Source organism: Canis lupus, chromosome X (assembly GCF_011100685.1).
Source record: "Canis lupus familiaris isolate Mischka breed German Shepherd chromosome X, alternate assembly UU_Cfam_GSD_1.0, whole genome shotgun sequence".
In the NCBI taxonomy this organism is placed as follows: Eukaryota; Metazoa; Chordata; class Mammalia; order Carnivora; family Canidae; genus Canis; species Canis lupus.
The window spans coordinates 50,265,585-50,284,448 of NC_049260.1; the positions used below are offsets into that span (position 1 = coordinate 50,265,585).

General features: G+C 39.8%; 1 protein-coding gene and 1 pseudogene across 1 annotated transcript in view; both read left to right on the forward strand.

Moving 5' to 3' along the window:
- ZC3H12B (zinc finger CCCH-type containing 12B) overlaps positions 1-18,864 on the forward strand; it is a 603,410-nt gene that overhangs the window by 175,221 nt on the left and 409,325 nt on the right. The gene's annotated exons all lie outside the window — the stretch shown is intronic.
- LOC100686091 lies at positions 3,373-12,081 on the forward strand (annotated as a pseudogene).

An 18,864-nucleotide genomic window follows, 5' to 3' on the forward strand; every position in this document is an offset into this window, starting at 1 on the left:
GTCCAATGCTTTCTCTGCAGCTATTGAGAGGATCATATGGTTCTTGTTTTTTCTCCTGCTGATATGATCAATGACATTGATTGCTTTACGAGTGTTGAACCAGCCTTGCATCCAGGGGATAAATCCCACTTGGTCATGGTGAATAATCTTCTTAATGTATTGTTGGATCCTATTGGCTCGTATCTTGTTGAGAATTTCTGCATCTGTGTTCATCAGGGATATTGGTCTATAATTCTTTTTTTTTGGGGGGGGGTCTTTGTCTGGTTTTGGAATGAAGGTGATGCTGGCCTCATAGAATGAGTTTGGAAGTATTCCATCACTTTCTATGTGTCCGAACAGCCTTAGTAGAATAGGTATGGTTTTTTCTTTAAGCGTTTGATAGAATTCCCCAGGGAAGCCATCTGGCCCTGGACTTTGTGTCTTTGGAGTTTTTTGATGACTGCTTCAATTTCCTCCTATTGGACTGTTCAGGTTTTCTATTTCTTTTTGTTTCAGTATTCGTAGTTTGTGCATTTTCCAGTAAAGCACCCATTTCTTCTAGGTTGCCTAATTTTTTGGCGTAAAGCTGCTCATAATAAGTTTCTAAGATCATTTGTATTTCTTTGGTATTGGTGGTGATCTCTCCTTTCTCATTCATGATTTTATTAATTTGAGTCTTCTCTCTTTTCTTTTTAATAAGGCTGGCTAATGGTTTTTCTATCTTATTAATTCTTTCAAAGAAACAACTCCTGGTTTTGTTTATCTGTTCCATGGTTCTTCTCGTCTCTAATTTTTTGAGTTCTGCTTGAATCTTTATTTACTCTCTTCTTCTGCTGGATGTAGGATCTATTTGCTCTTTTTTCTCCAGCTCCTTTAGGTGCAAGGTTAGCTTTTGTATTTGAGTTCTTTCCAGTTTTGGATGGATGCTTGTATTGCAATATATTTCCCCCTCAGGACTGCTTTTGCTGTATCCCAAAGATTTTGAACAGTTGTATCTTCATTCTCATTAGTTTCCATGAATCTTTTTAATTCTTCTCTAACTTCCTGGTTGACCCCTTCATCTTTTAGCAGGATGGTCTTTAACCTTCACGTGTTTGAAATCCTTTCAAACTTCTTGTGATTTAGTTGTAGTTTCAAATCATTATGGTCTGAAAATATACAGGGGACAATCCCAATCTTTTGGTATTGGTTAAGACCTGATTTGTGATCCAGTATGTGGTCTCTTTTGGAGAAAGTTCCATGTGCACTTGAGAAGAATGTGTATTCAGTTGTGTTTGGTTGTAAAGTTCTGTAAATATCTGTGAAATCTGTCTGCTCTAGTGTATCATGTAAAGCTCTTGTTTCTTTGGAGATGTTGTGCTTAGAATATCTATCGATTGTAGAAAGGGCTACATTCAAGTCACCAAGTATAAGTGTATTATTATCTAAATATGTCTTTACTTTGGTTATTAATTGATTGATATACTTGGCAGCTCCCATATTCGGGCATAAATATTTATGATTGTTAATTCCTCTTGGTGGATAGATCCTTGAAGTATGATATAGTGTCCCTTTTCATCTCTTACTACAGTCTTTGGTATAAACTTTATCTGATATGAGGTTTGATACCCCTGCTTTATTTTAAGGACAATTTGAATGGTAAATAGTTCTGCAAGCTTTCATTTTCAGGCTGTAGGTGTCCTTATGTCTAAATGAGTCTCTTGTAGATAGCAAGTACATGGGTCTTGCTTTTTTTCCAGTCTGAACCCCTGCACCTTTTGATGGGGTCATTAAGCCCATTCACATTCAGAGTTACAATTGAAATATATGAATTTAGTGTCTTCATGATACCTATTCAGTCCCTGTTTTTGTGGATTGTTTCTTTGGACTTTCTCTTTCTTTTTCAGGGCCCCATTAGTATTTCTTGCAGAGCTGGGTTGTTCGTCACATATTCTTTCAGTTTCTGCTTATCTTGGAACCTCTTTCTCTTTCCTTCTATTTTTAATGAGAGCCTTGCTGGATAAAGTATTCTTGGTTGCATGTTCTTCTCATTTAGGACCCTGAATATATCCTGCCAGCCCTTTCTGGCCTCCCACGTCTCTGTGGAGAGGTCTGCTGTTAATCTAATATTTCTCCCCATAGAAGTTAGAGATTTCTTGTCTCTTGCTGCTTTAAAGATCTTCTCTTTATCTTTGGAATTTGCAAGTTTCAGTATTACATGTCGAGGTGTTGAGTGGTTTTTTTTGGTTTAGGGGTGGGTGTCTCTCTATTTCCTGGATCTGAATGCCTGTTTCCCTTCCCAGGTTAGGAATGTTCTCAGCTAGGTTTTGTTCAAATACATATTCTGGACCTCTGTCCCTTTCAGCACTCTCGGGAATCCCAATTAAACGTCGATTTTTTTCCTTCTGAGCCTGTAATTTATTTCCCTTAACCTATCCTCATGATCTTTTGTTTTTCTCTTTTTTCCTCAGTTTCCCTCCTTGCCATTAACTTGTCTTCTATATCACTCTCTCGTTCTTCTACCTCGTTAACCCTCATCTTTAGGACCTCTTGTTTGGATTGCATCTCATTTAATTGGTTTTTAATTTCTGTCTGATTAGGTCTAAATTCTGTAGTCATGAAGTCTCTTGAATCCTTTATCCTTTTTTAGAGCCACCAGTAGCTTTTTCATTGTGCTTCTGAATTGGCCTTCTGACCTGGAATTGTAATCCAAATTTTGTAACTCTGTGGGAGAGAGGACTGTTTCTGATTCTTTCTTTTGAGGTGAGTTTTCCTTCTAGTCATTTTTCTCAGTGCAGAGTTGCCAAAAACAAGTTGTACTGGAAAAAGGAGAAAAAGAGAGAAGAGAAAAAAGACAGAAAAAGAAGAAAAAAATTGGGGGAATGGAAACAGAGAATAAAAAACAAGGGGAAGTATCTTCTGATTCTATATACTGTAAATCCCGGGACTTCCTTTGGAACTTTCCAGTGTTCTTTGGGTCAATAATTTGCTTTTCCCCTGTCTTTCTATCTGGTCTTCTGAGGGAGGGGCCTGCTGTGCTTATTCTCTGGTGTAAACACCTGGGGGAGCTGCTCAGTCCCCTGCATGGTGCAGGGCTCAGTGGGAGTGTTTATCCTGTTTATCCTGTGAGGCCGCTGTTAGGCTCAGTGGGACTTTTTTATCCTGTGAGGACCCAGGAGGAACAACAACATTGGAGGCGTCCAGCTCTCCAGCCCTGGAGTCAGCTCCCACAGTTCCTACAGTCCGCAGAGGCCTGGGTGCTCCGGGGGCGGGGTCGTCGATCTGCACAGCTCGGGGAGCCCGGCTGCAGGAGCATCCTTGCTCTCCTGGGCCCTCCTGGCTTCTGCTTGTCCCGGGGGGAGTGCAGGATCTTAGGCTGTGTCCCCTAGCGCCCTGGGCTCAGGGCCTGCACCAATGAAATCATGCTCTAGGGCCGCCCAGCCCCTCCTTGCCGAGCGGCTGCAGAGTTGCTCCCCGGGCCCTGTGGGGCACACCCTGCAGCCCTTTATGGTATGTGGCAGGCTCCCCCCGGGACCCACTTCCTCTGTTAGTGCCCCTGGGAGCCTGAGGGCATCCCAGCCCCTCCTGGGATTCTGCTTCTAACTCCCTGTGGGCACCTTTGCGTCCAGGAAGATGGTGAAGCTCCTGCTTCTCCGGGATGGGGGCTTTCCTGTCTTGGAGGCACTCGCCATGCAACCTTAGCCAAGCTCCTCGAGGGTCCCCTTCCCCTTGGATGCTTTTTTATTTCTTTATTTTTTTTCCTCTTCTTCCTACCTTGATAGAAACACGAACTCTTCTCACTGTAGCATTCTAGCTATTTTCTCTTTAAATCTCAGGCTGAATTCATAGGTTTTCAGGATGATTTGAAAATTATCTAGGTAATTTGGTGGGGACAGGTTACTTGGGGACCCTACTCTTTCTCCATCTTGCCCCCTCCTCTCAGTTTATATGTTTCTTGAATTTATTCGTTTCTTCTGGATTGCCTAATTTCTTGCATATAATTGCTTATAATATTCTCTTATAAATGTGTGCTTTCCTTCAATGTTGGTTGTGATCTCTCCTCTTTCATTCATAATTTTATTTATTTGGATCCTTTTCTATTTTCTTTTTGATAAGTCTGCCTGGGCATTTATAGATCTCATTAATTCTTTCTAAGAACAATCTCCTAGTTTCATTGCTCTTTTCTACTTTTAAAAATATCTCTATCATTGATTTCTGCTCAAATCTTTATTATTTCTCTCCACTTACTGGATTTAGGCTTCATTTACTATTCTTTTTCCAAGTCCTTTAGATGTAAGGTTAGTTTGTGTATTTGAGACTTTTCTTGCTTCTTGAGAAATTCTTTTAATGTCAAATAATTCCCACTTAGGACTGCCTTTGCTACATCCTAAAAGTTTTGCATCATTTTCATTTTCATATTTTCATTTTCATTTTCATTTTCTTCCATGTATTTTCAAAATTCTTTAATTTCCTGTTTGGCCCATTCATCCTTGAGTCCGATGTTCTTTAAACTCCACATACTTGTGGTCATCCAATTTTTTTCTGTAGTTGACTTCAAGTTTTACAGCATTATGATCTGAAAATATGCATGGTATGACCGCAATATTTTTGTACCAGTTGAGACTTGATTTGTGACCCAATATGCGATCTAAACTAGTGAATGATCTGCGTGAACTCAAGAATGTGCATTCTACTTTAGGATGAAATTCTCTGACTATATCTGTTAAGTCCATCTGGTCCAGTGTGTCATTCAGAATAGATGGCAAGCTGCAAGATGATTCATTACTATGAATAGCTAACCTATGGTCACACTCTTCTGTAAGGGCTTTTTTCAATAAGGCTGTTGCCCTTCTCGTCTGGTTCATGTTTTTAACTGGGAAAACTTCAGATGGCTTAGCTACCTCTTCTTTGATAGAATTATCATGTTCTTTCAGGGTGGCAACATGCTGACCCAATCATGCCCTCAAGTCTGCTGCTGGTGTGTTTAAATATGACTTGCTTTTCATCGCTGCTACCCTCAGGTAAGAGTCTTGGGAGCTGGTGAAGGACAGCTGCTCCGCAAGCTTCAAGGTCTTCTTTCAGAATGTCACTGTGATCACAGAGCTCTATTGCTGGTGAGTTAGTGGAGGATTCTTTTTTTTTGAATCAGGAGAGCTTAGGGTTTGCAAAATACAATTATGTTTTTCGGTGGACAGGACATATCTTTCTTGTTCAGAGTGGATTTTTTTTTAAGTTAGTAACTGTTTATTGTGAATCTTTTTTTAATAAATTAATTTTTTATTGGTGTTCAATTTACCAAGATACAGAATAACACCCAGTGCTCATCCCGTCAAGTGCCCCACTCAGTGCCTGTCACCCATTCACCCCCACCCCCCGCCCTCCTCCCCTTCCACCAGCCCTAGTTCGTTTACCAGAGTTAGGAGTCTTTATGTTCTGTCTCCCTTTCTGATATTTCCCACACATTTCTTCTCCCTTCCCTTATATTCCCTTTCAGTATTATTTATATTCCCCAAATGAATGAGAACATATCATGTTTGTCCTTTCCTTGACATCTTAAAAGCCATCTACGAAAAGCCCACAGCAAATATCATTCTCAATGGGGAAGCACTGGGAGCCTTTCCCCTAAGATCAGGAACAAGACAGGGATGTGCACTCTCACCACTGCTATTCAACACAGTATTGGAAGTCCTAGCCTCAGCAATCAGACAACAAAAAAACATTAAAGGCATTCAAATTGGCAAAGAAGAAGTCAAACTCTCCCTCTTCGCCGATGACATGATACTGTACACAGAAAACCCAAAAGCCTCCACCCCAAGATTTCTAGAACTCATACAGGAATTTGGTAGTGTGGCAGGATACAAAAATCAATGCCCAGAAATCAATGGCATTTCTATACACTAACAATGAGACTGAAGAAAGAGAAATTAAGGAGTCCATCCCATTTACAATTGCACCCAAAAGCATAAGATACCTAGGAATAAACCTAACCAAAGAGGTAAAGTATCTATACCCTAAAAACTATAGAACACTTCTGAAAGAAATTGAGGAAGACACAAAGAGATGGAAAAATATTCCATGCTCATGGATTGGCAGAATTAATATTGTGAAAATGTCAGTGTTACCCAGGGCAATGTACACATTTAATGCAATCGCTATCAAAATACCATGTACTTTCTTCAGAGAGTTAGAACAAATTATTTTAAGATTTGTGTGGAATCAGAAGATACCCCGAATAGCCAGGGGAATTTTAAAAAAGAAAACCATAGCCGGGGGTATCACAATGCCAGATTTCAGGTTGTACTACAAAGCTGTGGTCATCAAGACAGTATGGTACTGGCACAAAAACAGACACATAGATCAATGGAACAGAATAGAGAACCCAGAAGTGGACCCTGCACTTTATGGTCAACTAATATTCGGTAAAGGAGGAAAGACTATCCATTGGAAGAAAGACAGTCCCTTCAATAAATGGTGCTTGGAAAATTGGACATCCACATGCAGAAGAATGAAACTAGACCACTCTCTTTCACCATACACAGAGTGGATTAATTTTAAGGTCTCTATTCCATCTTCTCCCTCAATCTTGTCACTCAGATTTGGCTGTGGTTCTGGACTCTTGAAAATGATATCATCTTCACTTACAGAGACTTTGAGGTCACTGCTGCTGCTGCTGCTCAAGCTTTCCTCTTCCTGCACTTCCTGCATTTTTCTGAAGGGTTTCTGTGACTCTGGGTCCCCTGAAGGAAGATGATCTGAGCAACCTTCCCACGCCGAACCCTGATCTTGAGAACACTCATTTTCAGATGCGCAGCATTCCGAGGCTTATATGGGAATACCTGGCAGTGCTCTCAAAGCCTGAAAGCGTCCCCCCCGCCAATACCCAATACGCCCAGACCCATTCAGTCAAGTATGCACAGCTGGGGGTCCTTGCCAGTGCCCGGTGCCCCCAGGCATCCCAGCCCTGGTCTGCCCCCCCCCCCCCGCCCTTCCCAGGAAGCCGAGGTGCAGCTTATTCAGGAGGCTCCCCCTGCCAAACATCCTCTAGCTCCTTCTCGCCCTTCTCCAGCAGGCCTCTCCTGCCCCCCACGCTCAGCAGGGCCTTGGATGACAAGCCACCTCTTCTGCCACCCCCAGTGGGCAATAGGCCCTCCATTCACAGGGAAGAGGTCCCACGCCCACCCCCTCAGAACAGCAAGCCCCCGGTGACTTCTACCCCTATGCCTTCCTCCTCCTCCTCCTCACAGGCCCCACCCCCGCCACCTCCACCCAGCAGGCCTGGCCCTCCCCCTGCTTCTGGGTTCCAGTAGCTCCGATGAAATCCCCGGACTCCCACAGAGGGATCTGTCCCTCACTTCGTCTACACCGCCCTTGTCTTCGCTGGGGTGATTGGGCCCTCTTCCACCCCCGCCCACTGAGAGACCCCCTCCTCTGGTGAGGGACCCACCCGACAGATCAGGCCCTCTCCCACCACCCCCCCTCCAATAAACAGAAATGGCAGCACATCTCGGGCCCTGCCTGCCACCCCCTAGTTGCCATCCAGAAGTGGAGTAGATAGTCTCAGGAGAGGAGCCTGGCCTCCTCTTCCTCCCCACAGGCCTGTTGCTGGGGCACCTCCCCCTCCTCCACCATCAACATCAATTAGAAATGCACAGATACTTGTTTCCTTGTTGATCTTCTGCTTAAATTATCTGTCCATTGCTGTGAGTGGGATGTTAAAGACTGCTACTATTATTGTACTATTATCAATGGGTTTCTTTAATTTTGTTATTGTTTTATATAGTTGACTGCTCCCGAGTTATTGATATAAATACAATTGTTAGATCTTGTTGCTTTATAGACTCCTATATTATGATATAGTGTCCTTTTTCATCTATTACAGTCTTTGGTTTAACATCTAGTTTGTCAGGATGCCTGGGTGGCTCCATGGTTAGGCATCTGCCTTTGGCTCAGGGCATGATCCTGGAGTCCTGGGATCGAATCCCACATCGGGCTCCCTGTATGGAGCCTGCTTCTTCCTCTGCCTGTGTCTCTGCCTCTCTCTCTGTCTCTCTGTCTCTCATGAATAAATAAATAAATAAAATATATTAAAAAAATAAAATCTAGTTTGTCTGATATAAGGATGGCTGCTCCATCTTTCTTTTGATGTCCATTGGCATTATAAATTGTTCTCCAACCCCCTCACTTTCAATCTGGAGGTGTCTTTGGATGTAAAATGAGTTCATGTTAGCAGTATATCGATGGATCTTGTTTTTATCCAGTCTGATACCCTATGTCTTTTGATTGGAGCATTTAGTCAATTTACATTCAGAGTAATTATTGAAAAGTATGAATTTAATATCATTGTATTACCTGTAAAGTTGCTGATTTTGTAGATTGTGTTCCTTTCTGGTGTTTTGTTTGTTTTTGGTTTGTTTTGTGTTTACTTTTGGGCTCTCTCTTCACTCAAAGCTTCCTTTCTCATATTTCTTGCAGGGTTGGTTTAGTGTTCAGGAACTCCTTTATTTTCTGTTTGTCTTGGAAACTCTTATCTTTTCTATTCTGAATGACAACCTTGATGGATAAAGTATTCTTGGGTGCATATTTTTCCCAGTTATCATGCCAGTGCTTTCTGACCTGCCAGCTCTCTGTAGGGAGTTCTGACAGCCTTATGGACCTATCCTTGTGGATTAAAGACCACTTTTCCTGAGCTGCTTTCAGGATTTTCTTTTTTATCTTTAAAATTTGCAAGTTTCACTATAATTTCTCAAGTTGTTGACCTATTTGTTGATTTTGAAGAGTGTTCTCTGTGCCTCTTGGACTTGAATGCCTGTTTGCTCCCCCAGATTAGGGAAGTTCTAAGCTATAATTTGTTCAGATAAGCCTTCTGGCCCTCATTTATCCACTCTTCAACTTTTGGGACTCCTAAAATATGGATTTTTTTTAGCTTAATGGTATCGCTGAGTTCCCTATGTCTACCTTTTATCTAATAGTTTTCTTTCCCTAATTTTTAGCTTCCTTTTTTTCTATAATTTTATCTTGTATATCACTGTTTCACTCTTATTCGTTCATCCTTATTTGTATTATCTCCACTTGAGACTGCATCTTCGCAATACCATTTTTAATTTTCCCCGACAGGATTATAATTCTTTTATCTCTACAATAAGGGATTTTCTACTGTCTTTTATGCTTTTTCAAACCTAGGTAGTATCTTTATAACCATTGTTTTAAATTTCTTGTTCTGACATCTTACAATCCATACTGATTAAATCCCTTGCTGTGTGTACTACCTCCTGTTCTTCCTTTTGGAATGAATTTCCCTACATTGTCATTTTGTCTAGAAAAGGAAATAAGAAATAATAAGAGGAAAACAACAAAAACAATAGCAACAACCACAAAGAAACAAACAAACAAATTAGATCCATGATGTGTTTTGTTCTGCTTGTTAAAAGAAACTATGTCCTAAAATAAAAAAGAAAAATATATACATATATGTAAACAAAATAAAAATACAGTGAAAATAAACAAAAATGTAATATATCTATATAAAATATATATAAAAATAAAAATTAAAAAAGGATAAGAAAGGATTTAGAAATGAGAAAACTGAAAAAATTGTATTAAAAGACTGATAAATAAAAATACAAAGACTGCCATATACTGTTTTCCCTGAGATCTGAAGCTTTGCAACCCTCTGTGATCAGTAAAATTCTTGTGAGAGTGTTGTTTGTGCTGGTCTTTTAGAGGAGGGACTAGTTGTCCAGATTCTCAGGTGGACTTGCTGTTGGTGGAAATGAGCCTCCAGTGTTCAGGGAGGACTCAGTGTAAGTGGCTCTGGATTCCACTAGGTGGTACTGTTTTGCTCCCTACATGCTTTCATCAATGATGGGTGGGATGAATATGGCTACATCCCTGCTCTCTAGCTCCTGAGATGAAAATTCTCACCCCCACTCTTCAGTGTGCCTCCATAGAAAAGCAGTCAATCACTCTTGTCTCCGTGGTTTCCACCGAAGTCTATGTTCACTCAACCTATGACTGAGGTACACAACTGAGTTTCAAAACTCCAAATTTTAGGGATTCCCACATCACAAACCTGCACTGTTCCTTCCAGGAAGGGTCTCATCGTGCTTCTACCTTTTTCTGGACCTGTCCTAGAAAAGCATTTAAATGACTGTACAGCAGTTCACAGTTTATGGCAACACAGAGCAGAAAGCTGACACCTGGACTTGCTGTTCTCAGCCAGCTTCCCCTCTCCTATGCCTGACAACTCTTCCACATTAAGGCACCACTAGTTCTTCTTGTGATCCTGGGAATCCTCAGACCACACTGTGACACCTGGTATTCTACTCTACCTCATTATCTGATCACCTTTAACCCAGGCATGTCCTCTATTGTAGCAGACTTCTAAAAGTTCTGATTTTGCAGTCCGCTGCTTAAAATACTTTGAGGTAGCCTCCTTAATTAGTCTCCCTCCCTTGGCTAATCACACCAGAATCACATCTCTGCACCTCCTACTTTCCAAATGGTGGTCACTTTTCTACTTGTAGACTTAAAACATTGTTTTCTCAGATCTCCGTTTCATTCTTCTGTTGTTCAAAATGAATTGATATCTATCTAGTTGTATTTGAGGGATGAGACAAACTTAGGGTCCCCCTACTCCTCCACCATCTTAACTCCTCTGTCTTCTGGTTATTTTTATAGTTCTCTTTTGTATCTTGATTCTTCTTTTGCTCTCTTCCTCTGTGATTGATGAGTGTCTACAATGTTCTGGTTGGCTACATTTCTGTGTAGTTTTTGTGTATTTATCACAGATTTTTGATTTATCATTGCCATTAAGTTAATATATAGTATCCTAATTAAATAGCAGTCTATATCAACCTGGTGGTCATTAAGTTTATTTTTTTAGGAAATAAAAAAGGTTTAACTTATTTTTTATTCTATGCTTTTATTTAAATTCTAGTTAAATTCTATTATTTTCAGGATGGGAATTTAGTGATTCATCACATACAATACCTAGTGCTCACCACAAACAAATGCCTTCCTTAATACCTGTCACTCATTTAATGCATCCCTCTGCCCACCTCCCCTCTAGCAACTCTGTTCTCCATACTTAAGAGTCTTTTTACGGTTTGCCTCTCCTTTTGCCTTCCCACATTCATCTGTTTCATTTCTTAAATTCCACATATGAGTGGAATAATATGTAATTTATCTATCTGACTTATTTAGCTTATGATAATACTCTCTGACTCCAAGTTATTGCAAATATCAAGATTTAATTCATTTTTTATGGCTGAGTATTATTCCCTTGTATGTATATATTACAAAATTTTTATCTGTCCATCAGTTGATGGGCATTTGGACTCTTTCAATAATTTGGCTATTATAAACATCAGTGAGCCTGTGTCCCTTTGACTCGGTATTTTTTTTCACAGGCAGGTGAAAATATTTGGAAAATGTGAGGGCATATACCATCATAACCAGCAATAAGCAGTCCAACACCATATGGTCTCCAGCCATACCGTTGTGTTGGTATCTGGGTCTTGCTTCCAATTAGAGATACAAGACAAGACACAGGAAGAGGTCTGTCAAATACAAATCTGGAATCCAAACATTCCTGGCACATAAAATTACATAACAGTCTAGCATCAGCAGTAAGTCCCGCAATTGAGATACCAATATGGTTATCAATATGGAGAATTTTCTTCTGATGAGCTCTGACTGTGCTCTCTTCAATGCAACCAACACTGCATGGGTTTTGATTTCATTGGTGTTCAATTTACCAACATACAGAATAACACTCAGTGCTCATCCCGTCAAGTGCCCCCCTCAGTGCTCGTCACCCATTCACCCCCACCCCCCGCCCTCCTCCCCTTCCACCACCCCTAGTTCGTTTCCCAGAGTTAGGAGTCTTTATGTTCTGTCTCCCTTTCTGAAGGGAAGGGAGAAGAAATGTGTGGGTTTTGATTTCAGACCCACTGTGGCTGAACCTTGTTTGACAGCTTCCATTGCATATTCAATTTGATGAATCCTGCCCTGAGGGCTCCAAAAAGTGACGTCATTATCATACTGGTTGCAAAACATGGTTCTGGCGCGGTCCCGCTGCGGCCTCCCGCAGAGGCAGAGGTGGCAGCTTCAGGAGCGCGCTGACTCGGTATTTTTGCATCCTTGGGCTAAATACCTACTAGTGTAACTGCTGAATCATAGGATGGTCCTATTTTTAACTTTTTAAGGAAATTCCTTCTGTTTTCCAGAGTGGCTACACTTGTTTGCATCCCCAACACTGCAAGACAGTACTCCTTTCTACACATCCACACCAATACTTGTTGTATCTTGTATTGTTAATTGTAGCCATTCTGACAGGTGTGAGATGGTATCTCGTCATGGTTTTTATTTGTATTTCCCTGATGTTGAGTGATGCTGAGCATTTTTTCATGTTTCCATTAGCCATTTGTATGTCTTATTTGAAGAAATGTCTGTGCATGTCTGCCCATTTCTTGCCTGGATATTTTGGTTTTTGGGTGTTGAGTTTGATAAATTCTTTAAAGATTGTGGATACTAGCTTTTTTTCTAATAAGACACTTGCAAATATCTTCTTCCATTCCATAGTTTGCCTTTTAGTTCTGTTGACTGTTTTCTTTGCTTGCAAAAGCTTTTTATACTGGTAAAGTCCCAATAGTTCATTTTTACTTTTCTTTCCCTTCCTTGCTTTGGAGACATGTCTAGAAAGAAATTGCTGCAGCTGAGGTCAGAAGGTTGCTGTCTGCATTATCTTCCAGGATTTTCATGGATTCCTGTCTCACATTGAGGTCTTTAATCCATTTTGAATTTATTTTTGTGTATGGCACAAGAATGTGGTCCAGTTTCATTCTTCTGCGTGCAGCTGTCCAATTTTCCCAACATTTATTGAAGAGACTCTTTTTTTCTATTGGACAGCCTTTACTGCTTTGTCAAAGATTTGTCAGCCATAGAGTTTAGGGTCCATTTCTGAATTCTCTATTCTGTTCTGCTAATCTATGTGTCTGCTTTTGTGCCAGTATCATACTGTCTTGATGATTACAACTTTGTAGTACAACTTGAAGCCCAGAATTGTGATGCCTCTAGCTTTGGTTTTCTTTCCTTCCCTTCCTTTCTTCCTTACATTTTTTATTTTTTCTTTTCTGTGTGTGTGTGTGTGTGTGTGTGTGTGTGTGTGTGTGTGTGGCTTTGTTTTTGTTTTTGGTATTTTTTGGGTTTTTGTTGTTGTTGTTGCTTTGGGTTTTCTTTTTCAACATTACTTTGGCTATTCAGGGTCTTTTCTGGTTCTACACAAATTTTAGAATTGCTTTTTCCAGCTCTGTGAAAAATGCTGGAGTGTTTTTTTTAATATGACTTTGTTTACTTAAAAGAGAGCATGAGAGCGAGAGATAGAGCACAGAGGAAAGAGAAGCAGACTCCCTTGCTGAGCAGAGATCCTGATGCAGGGTTTGATTGCAGGACCTTGTGATCATGACTTGAGCCAAAGGCAGACACATAACTGAGACACCCAGGTGCCCTGTTGGTGATATTTTGATATGTGCTGCGTAAAATATGTAGATTGCTTTGGGTAATATAGACATTTTAACAATATTTGTTCTTCTAATCCATGAGCATGAAATGTTTTTCCATATATTTGTGTCCTCTTCAATTTCTTTCATAAGTTTTCTGTAATTTTCAGAGTACTTATATTTTACCTGTTTGATTAGGTTTACCCCTTGGTATCTTACGGGTTTTGGTGCAATTATAAATGGGATTGATTCTTTCATTTCACTTTCTTCTGCTTCTTTAGTGTATTGTAATGGAACAGATTTTTGTACATTGATTTTGTATCCTGCAACTTTAGTGAATTTGTATATCAGTTCTAGCAATTTTTTGGTGTCTTTCAGGTTTTTTACATAGAATATCATGTCTTCTACAAATATTGATGTTTGACTTCTTCCTTAATGATTTGGATGGATTTTATTTATTTTTGTTTTTGATGGCTGAAGCTAGGACTTCCAGTAGTATGTTAAATAATAGTCATGAGAGTGGACATACTTGTCTTCTTTCTGAGTGTAGAGGAATAGCTCTCAGTCGAAGATAATATTTGCTGTGTGTGTCTTTTGTATATGGCCTTTGTGATGTTGAAGTATGTTCCATATATCCCTACTTTCTTGAGGGTTTTTATCAAGAATGGATGTTTTATTTTGCCGAATGGTTTTTCTGTATCTACTAGGAGGATCATGTGGTTCTTGTTCTTTTATTCATGTGATTTTTTATGTTGATTTATTTGTGCATATTGAACCACCTTTGAAACCCAGAAATAAATTCCACTTGATTGTCATGATTGTTTCTTTTTATATACCGTTATATTAGATTTGCTAGTATTTTGTTGAGAATTTTGTTCATCCATGTTCATCAGGGATATTTGCTTGTAATTATCCTTTTTAGTCAGGTGTTTGTCTGGTTTTGGAATCAGGGTCATGCTTGATTCCATGCTTCCAAACTCATAGAAGGAGTTTGGAAGTTTTCCTTCCATTTTTACTTTCTGGAATATTTTTAGAAATATAGGTATTAACTCTTCCTTAAATGTCTGCTAGTATTCCTCTGGGAAGCAGCTGGCCCTGGACTCTTGTTTTTTGGGAGAGTTTTGATTACTGCTTCAATTTCCTTGCTGGTTATGGGTCTGTTCAAATTTTCTATTTCCTCGTGCTTCAGTTTGGGCAGTTTGTGTTTCTAGTGATTTATCCAATTCTTCTAGATTTCTCAGTTTTTTGGCATGTAATTTCTCATAATATTCTCTTATGATTGTTTCCATTTCTGTGATATTGGCTGTGATCTCTCCTTTCTCATTCATTATTTTATTTATTTGGGTCCTTTATCTTTTCTCTTTGATATGATTAGCCAGGGGTTTATCAATTTTATTAATTTTTTTTCAAGGAAGTAGCTTTTGGTTTCATTGATTTATTCTACTCTTTTTTTGTATATCATTTATTTCTGCTCCAATCTTTATTATATTATTTCCCTTCTTCTGCTGGCTTTAGGCTTCATTTATTTTTTCATTTTCTAGCTCCTTTAAGTATGAGATTGTTTCTTTCTTTGAAATTTTCCTTGCTCCTTGAGGTAGGCCTGTTGCTGTTTGCTTCCTCCTTATGCCCACTTTTGTTGAATCCCAATGTTTTAATACAGTTTTGTTTCCATTTTTATTTTTCTCTGTATTTTTAAATTTTTCTTCTTTAATTTCCTAGTTGACCCATTCATTCTTTGTTAGGATGTATTTGTGGTCTTTCCAAATTTTTCTTGTTGTTGATTCCAACTTCCATAATACTGTTGTCAGAAAATATGTATGGGGGACACCTGGGTGGCTCAGCAGTTAAAGCGCCTGCCTTCAGCTCAGGGCATGATCCTGGGTTCCTGGGATCGAGTCCCGAAGTGGGCTTCTTGCATGGAGCCTGCTTCTTCCTCTGCCTTTGTCTCTGCCCCCTCCCATGTGTTTTTGTGTGTCTCTCATAAGTAAATAAATAAAATCTTTTAAAAAAAAGAAAATATGCATGGTATGTTCTCAATATTTTGGTATTTGTTGAGGCCTGATTTGTGACCTAGCATGTGTTCTGTTCTGGAAAATGTCCCATGTGCACTTGAAAAGAATGTGTATTCTGCTGCTGTAGAATGAAATGTTCTGAATATGTCTGTTTAGTCCATCTGTGTGTTTCTTTGTCGATGTTTTGCTTGGATAATCTGTCATTTGATGTAAGTTGAGTGTTAAAGCCTCCTGCTATTATTGCATTATTATTGATGAGTTCCTTTCTGTTTATTACTAATTCTTTTATATATTTGACTGCTCCAAAGTTGTTGGCTTAAATATTTACATTTGTTAGATATTTTTGTTTGATAGTCCTCTTTATTATGATATAGTACTCTTCTTCTCTTGTCAGTTTTTGGTTTATACTCTAGTTTGTCTGATATAAGGATGGCTACTCCAGCTTTCCTTTGACATCCATTAGCATGATAAATGGTTCTCCATCCCCTCACTTTCAATCTTCAGGTGGCTTTAGGTCTGTAATGAATCTCTTGTAGGCACCATATAGGTGAGTCTTGTTTTTTTTCAAATCCATTCTGAAACTCTATGTATTGATTTGAGCATTTAATCTATTTATATTCAGAGTAATTGTTGATAGGAATTTAGTACCATTTTACTGCTTTTTTGTAATTATTTCTGGAGGTTTTCTCTGTTCTTTTGTAGCCTTTTTCCTACTTCAATGAATTCCCTTTAATATTTTTGTAGGAGGTTTTGATGGTCACAAACTCCTTTAGATTTTGTTGTTGTTTTTTTTTGTGGGAAATGCTTTATCTTTCCTTCTATTCTGAATGCTGGACATTTTTGGCTATAGAGATTTTCCTTTCAGCATATTGAGTATATCATGCCACTTTCTTCTGTCTTGCCAAGTTTCTGTGCAGAGGTATGGTACTAAGTTTATTTGTCTTCCCTTTAAGTTACAGACTTCTTTTGTCTTACTGCTTTTAGGATATTTTTCTTTATCTCTATATTTTGTTTATTTAACTAAAACATATCTTGATATTGGTGTTAGCCTGCTTTTCTTGATTTTGGTGGGAGTTCTATGTGCTACCTGGATGTGGGTGCCCCCAGATTAGGGCAGTTTTCAGTTATAATTTCCTCCAATAAACCTGTCCCTTCTTCTCTCTCTTTTATTTCTGGGAATCCTTTGATGTGAATGTTATTGTGTTTCACGGAGTCCCTTAGTTTCCTAAGTCTACTTTCATGATTCAAGATTTTTCTTTCCCTCTTTTGATCAGCTTCGTTATTTTCCATAATTCTATCTTCTGTATCACTTATTTGTTTCTCTGCTTTTTTAAATTTTTGTGGTCATTGCATACAGTCAGTTTCAAATCTCAGTTATTGTATTTTCCTTTTGGCCTGATTGGTTTTAAGGTCTTTTATGTCTGCAATAAGAGACTCCCTGGTGTCTTCTATGTTTTCTCAAGCCCAGCTAGTATCCTTAAGATTGATGCTTCAAAATCTGGATCAGGCATATTATTTATATCTGTTTCAATTAGATCCATGGCTGTTTCCTTTTTGTTGTTGTTCTTTCTTTTGTGGTGACTTCCTTTGTCTTGGCATTTTGCCTAGGTGTCTCTATTCTTCTGCATGTCAGGAAAGCCTGCTACGTTTCTTGCTGCTGAAAGTAATGTCATTATAAAAAAATGTGTCATATAATAACGAGAGCCTGGAACTTCAGGAATTGTCTCTGATGTATTATGTGTACACTGATGCTGTGTTATGGCTGCTGTATCCCTCGTATCAGTCCTCTGCAGAGTTTCTCCTTGCCTGTAAGGGGGAATGTTTGGTCCTCAGCCAGAGTGTGGTGAGTTTTAACTGGGATGCTCTGGTCTGCTTCTAAAAAGACCTGATGCTGTTTCCACTAGAGCTGAAGCTTTGCAGAACTTTATGGTTAATAGATGTGGTGTATGAGTGGGATTGTGCTAGTCTTCTTGGGGAGGACCCTGCTGTTCTGGTTTTCAGGCACATTTGCCCAAAAATCATTACCAGCAGCGTGCTGGGGTTTGAGGTTTGGTGTAAACAATTTAGGCAGCCAGTATTGACACTGTGCTATTTACTGAGGTTAGTTTATCCTGAGGAATGTGGGATATAAATGGGACCAGGCAGCTCCTTTGTACATGGAGAGGAGAGTTCATGCTATCTCCTATCAGGGAATCTTTCCCAGAAGAGCTAAAACATTTCAGATCTGTGGGTTTTTTTTTTCAGATCTGTGCTTACACAGTGTCAAAATTGCTTGCCTGCCTGGAGATGTACAGTGCACTTTGGACTTTATCTCAGCCAGTCTGACTGAGTTTTAAAACTCCAAACTTTATGACCTGCTATGTCAGGGACCTGCATTAGTTTTTTGGGGAAGGGACTTGATACACTAGGAATGATGAAGTGTTGACCCAGGAGGGAAGTCACCCCAGAGCTCAGGAGTGTGGAGTCTGGAGCAAAGTACATTCAGTGGCCAGTGTTTGGGTGCAGATGTCTCTGCACCTATGCTGAGGGGCAGAGGAGGAAAATGTCACCCACCACCTCCTTTGTTCCCAGAGTGGCAATGCCACCTCTCTCAGATGTGCTCCAAAGAAGGGGGAACCATCTCTGCCAGTGTTTCTCAGAGGATCCTCAGAAGGTACCATTTGTCCCATAGGTTACGTGATTGTCTTCTCTAAAGAAACAGTACAGTGTTGTCAGAGCTCTATAACAGCCACTTCATGGATCTCTAATACTCAGTCTTTGAGTCCACTGGTTGGAAAAACTGACAAAAATCAGCCCCTGTCATTTTCTCAGTCAATAGCTTTAGGGAAGTGCTTTCCTTGTGTCATTCCTGGTGCAATCCTCTTTTTCTCCCTCACCTCTCTCTGCAATCTGGGCTCCCTCCCCTCAACAGCATGTGATCCATTTCTCCCTCAAACCATTTCTCTTCAGATCCTACTTTTCAGGATGTGGCCTCCTCGCTCCCTCTAGTTGTGCAGTTTCTTCTGTCAGTCCTCAGGTCAATTTCTTGGGTATTTAGAGTGATTTAATATTTATCTACCATGCTAGAGTCAACAATGAAGCAAGCCTAGGGTCCTTCTGTTACACCTCCATCTTAGCTCTTTTACTCTTTATTTTTTAATTTATTTTATATTGGTGCTCAATTTGCCAACATATAGAATAACACCCAGTGCTCATCCCATCAAGTGCCCCCCCAGTGCCCATCACCCAGTCACCCCCATCCCTCACCCAGCTCCGTTTCTACCACCCCTTCTTTTCCCAGAGTTAGGAGTCTCTCATGTTCTGTCTCCCTTTCTGATATTTCCCACTCATTTTTTCTCCCTTCCCCTTTACTCCTTTTCACTATTTTTTATATTCCCCAAATGAATGAGACCATA